Source organism: Dipteris shenzhenensis, chromosome 17 (genome assembly GCF_047967505.1).
Source record: "Dipteris shenzhenensis isolate YYH24624 ecotype China chromosome 17, Dip_SZ_1.0, whole genome shotgun sequence".
In the NCBI taxonomy this organism is placed as follows: Eukaryota; Viridiplantae; Streptophyta; class Polypodiopsida; order Gleicheniales; family Dipteridaceae; genus Dipteris; species Dipteris shenzhenensis.
Window position 1 is genome coordinate 6,621,230 of NC_141612.1, and position 7,980 is coordinate 6,629,209.

The 7,980-nt window shown below is 44.6% G+C and overlaps 1 pseudogene; it reads right to left on the reverse strand.

Annotated features, from left to right (window-relative positions):
• Positions 1-881: 881 nt before the first annotated feature.
• On the reverse strand, positions 882-6,086 carry LOC147891595 (translocase of chloroplast 108, chloroplastic pseudogene; annotated as a pseudogene).
• Positions 6,087-7,980: the final 1,894 nt, after the last annotated feature.

The window sequence follows — 7,980 nt, forward strand, 5'->3', positions numbered from 1 at the left end:
AATATCATGGCATACTAAAAGATGAATCTCCTCTAGTATCTGGCATGTCCCATAAAGATTTTGCACACCTTTGGTATTTAGAGAAGGTGGCAATTCCATGATGATTTTGATTTTTCCCGTGTCAATTGCAATCCCATGTTGAGAGATGATGTGCCCCATAACAAATCCGTGGGTGACCATGAACTGGCAATTTTGTTGGATTTAGGGAGCTACTATTGTACTATGTGTCCACTTTAATACAAGTAGTATATTTAGCCATTTATCCTGTAGGGTTTTGCATAACCCTAAACGTATGTATGGATCAAATTGAAAGTACCTCTTTTTCTAGAAGCTCTTCTTCCAAAGCTAGCTCTTGATTGCTTAGTGAAGAGACATGCTTTGCAAAATGCTACATAGTCATAAAAAAACAAATCAATACTACATAGTCATAACATCATCATTATCACCACCACCACCATCATCATCCTAACTCATCAAAATCCAGTGTCGAGTCTGGTCCGGTATAACAGATACAGGAGCCCCCTCCCCTAGAAGGGGGGTCGTGAGATGAGAGAGAGAGAGAGAGAGAGAGAGAGAGAGAGAGCTGGGTGTTCACAAAGAACTCTAAAAAGCTACACTTTAATCAATTATATTCCCATCAGCATCCAAGAATGACCTGCTATCTGAGTTTCATTTAGATTCAGATCTCATCACTATTCAAAATGTACATCAATCTTCTCTTCGCTGAAAGACTAAGGAAAAGCTCCTTGTAGAATCTCATTGGCAATTCTCAAAAAAGCAGACTAACGAAAGCCCATTCAGAGGAGGAATGCAAGCAATTTTAACACAAAATGCAACGTGTTAAGGAACGGTTTAGACCAAAAAAACAAAAAACCACCACAGAAAATAAAGCAGGGTTGCATTCCAAAAGCAGTGTGGGAAGGAGGAATCAAAGAATCCTCCTGACCTAGTAACTCAACCAAATAGGAGAATGCCTATGGATACTTGGACAGCAACTAGGGTGCAGCTTTTAAATCCAAAACTTTGTTACAGGGAAAGCTTCCTGTAAATGCGAGCGTCTAAGAATTGTATTTCATATTGACATGATGACAACAATAAATAATTCCAGCTCCATACCAGCTATATTACCGCTACATTGATTGGCTTGAGGATAAAAACAAGTGGCCCAGGAGAGCTCGCAGTACTGGAATGATGCCAATTAAAGCCATCTGCAACTGTTCTGAGCTGCTAGCTCGAATGCTCAACTGACCTGCTCCTCTATTGTTCAAATTGGCTCTTGCAATCACCATGGTCTTCCCCAACTCAAACTGTGACTGCATGTTGCCACCAATGGCCAAATCCCCATGCCAGTCCATTACAGAAACTCCTAATGTAGAAAGAGCACGACCAAGGGGATAGTCCTTGTCTCTAAGGGTAGCCTCTAAACTTGCCCCATAAGCCAGATCTCTTTGCCCCATGATGGCACCCCCATTCAAAACAAACTTCAACCTTCTGCCAACTATCATCTGATCTTCAAGTTTCATGCCAGTTGATATTGTATCCCCCAAAAATGTGAATGCAAGACCTCCTGTGGTCGTATTCCCCTTGAAGTTCCGGAAGCGAGTCTCACTGCGCAAAGTGTATGCAGGGTCTTTCCCAACCGTCTGTACATCCAAACCTACCACAGTCACCTTCCCTTCTCCATGTTTGAGAGAAGCTGCACACTCCATCTGCACATTAGCCTCTTTCTTGTCCTTAGTTATCTGCCCTGAAATTGAAATAGGAACTTTCTGACCGATCACAAAAGCCTTCTCCAAGTTAAGACCTTCATAACCAGTATCGTGATCCCACCCATGTGATTCTAACACAGGCCTTACAAGCCACTGGTTGGCTGATTCAAGGTACCTGTACCTGTGACTTGGGTTGTCAGAGTCAAATGATGGTGGCAATGCCATATCAGGCATCGGCACTGGTACTACAGGTGACTTTTCTTCCATGACTTCCTCCTGTTCAGCCCTTGAGGATGATCCTACCCCCTTTCTCATCTCCCTCCGACGAATAAGCTCCTCTTTCCATTGCTTTCTTTGGAAGAGTTTCTCTCGATAGTCAAGCTCTTCAAAATAAGCTTTCCTTTGCTCCTTGTCAAGCAAAGCTAACTCATCATTTGTCAAACGCCTAAAGGGTGGCAACTCATCATATTCTTCATCATCTTCAGATTCCAGACCTTCCTCAAAGTCTTCACCAGATTCGTCTTCATCAAGCATCTGCTCCTCTGGTAGCTTGGGCCGAATTCGAGACTGCAAAAGCGAAGACAGGAGGAAAGGTAGAGGAGGCACTCTTGAGCGGACACCAAAAGGCCTACCCGGACTATTGTCCTGCAGTTTCAAGAGAGAATTGGCCTCAGCCAATATTTTGGATGCAAAACAGAGGAGTAACAGCTGGGGCTTCCAAAGTTGGCCATTTGGCAACACTTTCTGGCCTGCCTTATTGGTCCTGCAAGCAGCATGATTTTCAACCAGAGAAACTGGGTTCATCAATCGCATGTCTCCAGCTGCCTGACGTATGGTCTGCTGTACAGCATGTGAACGTTGGGCAACAAACATCTCATAACTAAGAGGGACACCATTTGCATTATCAGGAGGGGCAGAAGAAGCATGTGTGAGGACAACAATTGCATTGAACCACACAGCAGCACCAAAAGCATTGGTTATAGTACGTAGCAGGGGTAGATCACCATAATCTCTACTTTGCACATCTAGGCGATCAAAATAGAGCACAATATCTGGTGGTGACTTCTTCATTAATCGCTTAACTGATGACATAATCTTCTCATTGTGTCGTTGATCGACAGAGGAAGGCAGAAGACCAGGTGTATCAATAAGTCTAAGCTTTATACCTTGCACAATCCCAGTGATCTCTTGAACCTTCTTGGTGGCTGGTCGAAAAGCATCAATTTCAGACTTTACCTCACCAAAAATGGAATTGATCGTAGCACTCTTACCTACACCAGTCTTCCCGAGGAGCATGATCGTGCAACTGAAGTCTAGCTGTTCTTCACCCACTGCCTCCTGCTCTTCAGCTATCACACTTGCTCTCTCAAAACTGAAAGCTCCTGTTCCATTGGTAGTACGACCCCCTCTGAGTTGTTCCGCCAGACCTAACCTGTATAAAACCTGGGCGACGACCACATTGTGGGCATTCTGACCAAGCCTGTGCGCCAACCGCAAAAACTTCACTCGAATCATCTGAAGCTTATCCCTTGTTTCTTCATTGCCATCACTAGCCTCATTACGTGGCTGGGTACTTTCAAGAGGAGCAGCACGCCGAGAGACAGAAACTCCATTGCCACGCACCTGAGTAGCACGGGGAGCATGCTCCAGAGATGCTACTGAGCAACCCAATCCTGCGGGTCGCCCAGGGAGAGATGGCCCTGCACCACCCAATAAAGGTGTTTCAGTGCCAGGGCCTACAGGACCTTCAGAATGTACCAGGGCATCCAAATCAGATATATCCCCAGTGTTGCCATTATCTTTGTCAACAGTGTCACCTCCTCTTTGTGTTGAAACCGTCGCCTTGTGAACATCTTTAGTGACAGGGAAAACCCCGTCTCGCTCTCTAGCAAGTAAAATCTTTTGGGACCCCTCTTCTGAAAAGCAAGTAGCAGCTTTCTCAATTGCCAACTCTGAAGTGGGCTCATGTGCGTCAACTTTATCATCACCATCCAATTGAGGATCAAACTGCACAGCAACAGATGTATTCACATCACCATCTGCTTCAGCCTCTGGAACATTGCTTTCAGTTTCTAGTTCAACAGCAGGAGCAGGATGTACAGGACTCTTTTGAAAGTCACTAATAGCATGTTGCTGTTCAAGTCCACTTTTTGTTGAAGGTGAAAACTCATCAGAAACACCTCCATCCTTAGAAGATATGTCTTCCATTAATGATTCAAGCTCTTGATTACCTAGGTTTAGTGCAGGGTTGTTGTCTGAACCAGAAAGCATTGCTCTTTTACCGACTTCTATTTGCTCAGCATCACAAGGAGTGGCACAATCCTCAGAAGCTAAATCTTCTGAATCTTGACAGTCTGTATTGAGCACAGCTCCCTCATCTACCTCAGCAAGAGCAACCATTACATCATCGGTTGCCTGCTCAGCAAATGATGATGCCTCTGCATTCGTTTCTACCCTTGTTGTTTGCTGCTGCAAGGTTTCTGATGGAAAGACTGGCACAACTACAGCTCCTTCCTCATTCTCCCCTTTGAATTTAACACCACCTGACTTCTGGTTTAATGTCTCTATTAAGTTTGGATCCCTTCCATCTGCATGTATATCTTTCATGCTTGCTTCTGCTTCTGCGTTCATGGATTCTGCTTCTAGACTTTGGCTGATGTCTGCAGCCGATGGTTCAACTTCTGTTCCTGGTAGTTCAGGCAAAGAAACTCCTTGTGGACAACTATCTTGGGCTGCCTCCTCAAGTGAAGTATCATCGCTCCTGCCGGCTGCTTTATCACAGAAAACTGGAGTACAATTTAGGTCCATGTCAATTACCTTTTCTGCCATTCTTTCAGATTGAAGCTCTACACAAATATCATCTGGAGAAACTTCAGTCCCTTTATCATCCTTGCCTTTGTCCCTGTCAGCATCAGATCCTAGTTTCTGGACATGTTCTTCCCTGTGGTAGGGATACCCCTTATCTGCATGCACATCTTCTAGGCTAAACTCTGCTTCTGCTTTTCTGGTTTCTGCTTCTAGACTTTTGCTGTCTTCATCCTCAGGAAATGCCTTGGCTTCATTTTCTGGTAAACAATGAGAGGAATACTTATCATTGGCAGCCACCTCAGAAGGTAGGGATACAGAAGCTTCACCACTACAGTCAGCTCCTCCATCAGAGAAAAGCAGAGTACATTTCAGGTCAGTTCCATTCGGCTGAGGTTTCATCATATCAGATGGAGATTCTGCAACGCAGCCACCGTCATACTCTTTCTCATGAATGTCCAACTCCCCCTCTTCGTGATGTCCATACATATGCCCAAGATCTTTGTCCTTCACGTCTCCAACTAAACCATTCGCCACCTCCTCTGACAGATCTACCTCAGTTATGCCACCAGAAGAAAATTTCGGTTTTTGAGAACCCTGAAAGGCACCGTTCTCTCTCGCGAGATTAAGAAGAATATTCCTTTCACGTACCACAGGAAGCAGTGAATCAAGAACGTTTTGAACCACGCCATCATGGGCAGAGTAATTCCTGCCCACGGCAATATTGACGACGAATTCCTTGAACTCGTCCCCGTTGAAGTGGTCTAGTAAAGAGCTGTCCAAGGATGACTCACCACTGTGCCACTCGTTAAGCTGCTTCAATGCAGCTTGCTGCGCCTTGAAGGATCCGACGCGGGGGCTGGAAGTCTCCATACGCTCAACAGCGCTGTCAAAACTCTCATCGCTGGCCGCGTTACTCTCTCCATCCTCATCATCACCATTCTGTCCCTGAAGAATTTCGGGTACGGAAGATGCGGTAGAGATTGTTGATGCGCCATCGGGCGGCCCTTGAGCATCCTCGAATACTCCTTCTGGCTCGTGAAGATGGTCTTCCAGATCCGAAACAATCTTACATTCCACATCAGAGAAGGATTTATCTTGGACTGCCACCTCGGGAACAACTTCCTCCCGATGCGCTTCCTCTTTCTGAAAGGACCCTTCTCCTTCGACGGGCGGATCCAAGACAGCATCGGCGTTGCTATCCATGACTTTACTAACGATCCCCTAGAACTCAAGAAACACAGAATGGGTCGATTTATGCAACGTTCAAAACAGACCCGTCAATGTATAACGGAGGGTGATTCCATCCATTCATGGGTACTAGCGAAACCTCCTGGAATTCCTAGCTTCGCCTTTTCTGTGTGCACAAACCACCAATGGACAGATGGCGAGGCAAAGCTGGTACTTTTGGGGGCTACAGGGCCCGATCCGAAACTGCCCATTCTATTCTGCACCGACAGGAATTATCATCAATCTTTTGCAGATGCTTGCGAAGCTGAAGCAATCTGCAAACCGCCTATCTATTCTGCACGGACGGGGATTATAATCGATCTTTTTGCAGATGCTTGCGAAGCTGAAACAATCTAAGCGCACATGACGGGCTTTATGTTCATCAACCCTACATGTGCATGCAATACTTTTAAATCTTCTACGACACCTTTTGGTCTCTCCCAAAATTAACAGAAACATCTATTTAGGTACCCAAGATTGAATTTGGGGGCAATTAATTAATTTGTTTGGGGAGGAGGGACTCGGATAAAGGGGGGAGAGCTTGAATTAAATAAAGGAGGAAGGGGAAGGGACAATAATTAGGGACTCGTGAGGAGGGGCAATCTCACAAGAGGGGAGGGGAGAGGTTGATTTAAATAAGGTAGGGGCATTCAAGATAAAGAGAGAGGGACATGTGAGATTACTTATGAAGGGCATAGGGGAGGGAGGCTTTATAATAGTATAGGTAATATAGAGTGTCTTGGATGGGTTGAGCTACCAAACTAGAATGAGTGGGTAGCCCATGAGGTTTTTGTGACCCATGATAGAAGGGACGAGTACTAAACCCGTGCTTTGCACGAGCAAAGATGCATGACCATCCTCAACCAATCCCCATCTGAAGGTGGATGTTTGATTCTTAAATTTTGGCTAAGTCTTAACCCATGGCTTTGAGACCTACCATCTCCTCCTTTCATTCCATTAACCTTCCATCTCCTCCTTCCTCCCGAAGGTGACCTTCCATCTCCTCCATTCCATTGACCTTCTATCTTCTCCTTGCCCCTAAAGTTGCTGCTTGTCTTTCCACCTCCTCCCCCCTCCAAGCCTCCATCCAAGAGCTCCTTTGTGACACGTGGCAGGCTCTTCTCCTCCAAGCTGCCATGTGTCCTCTTTTTTGTTGGGTGTACGTTCGTACATATACATGTGCACGTATGTATGCATGTATGCATGTATGTATGTATCGCATTATAAGACAAGTAAGCAGGAGAATCTAATTGATGAGCACACAGACAATCATAAAATAATTGTTGGATTGACATCTAAAACTTGGGGAAGGTGGGATCACCTAAGACTCTATAGTTCCTATCTTCCCATAGAATCAAGAGTCCCCAATAACAAACCCATGTTAAAAAGAGATCATAACTAAATCTTTCTGGATAATTCCAAATAGCCAAAAATGCTTGCCAAAGCAAGGAGTAGGAAATCGTGCATGAAGTCGCTACTATTTAACAAATTGTAAAAAGTCACGAGTCTTAGGGGCCATGGCATTGCAAAAAAGGTGAGAATGAGCCAAACAGCTATAACAAATAGCAAAAGCAATATGTTTTCATGCCATGAGTTGACCAAAAGGGAAAACTCCAAGCATCACTCTCCACAAAAGGTCTATTGATGGAGAGGCAATTTATAGCTCCTAATCAGGTGCAATCTCTTCCGCCACCACTAAAGATTAAATAGGATTAGACCTATTTGAAACCCAAGGTGGAGGCATCAAAACCTTGTACTAGCTAGCTACAATGATGTCAACCAATAATAATGGGCGACTGCATGAACCCTAGTGATGTAGAACCCAATCCTTAAGCGAAGAAGTGAGCTCCAACTTTGGGAATGATAGGAAACATTGAAGCATCTAAGAAATATAATGCCAGTAGGATCGATAATGCAGCCTCAAACCAAATTGCCTAACTGTCAAAGGAAAAGATAGTACCATCAACATTACATACATCCCCCATGAACTGAATTCTTTAGATGAAATAAAATAGGAGCGTCTGGGTTCCAGCAAGGCCAATGGGCGAGGAAACATCTTGGACCAATCTAAATTCTCAACCCTTAAGGAGTTTCCCTCAAGAGAGGTGTGACCTTGCCATTTAAGATGAGAGAGTATCTCTTTCAATTTGAAAACATTCGGGAGGCAAAAGGGCATTCCTTAACTCTTCCATCAATAATATAATCCCATTTTGAGTGGGCTACCAATGCCCAAAAG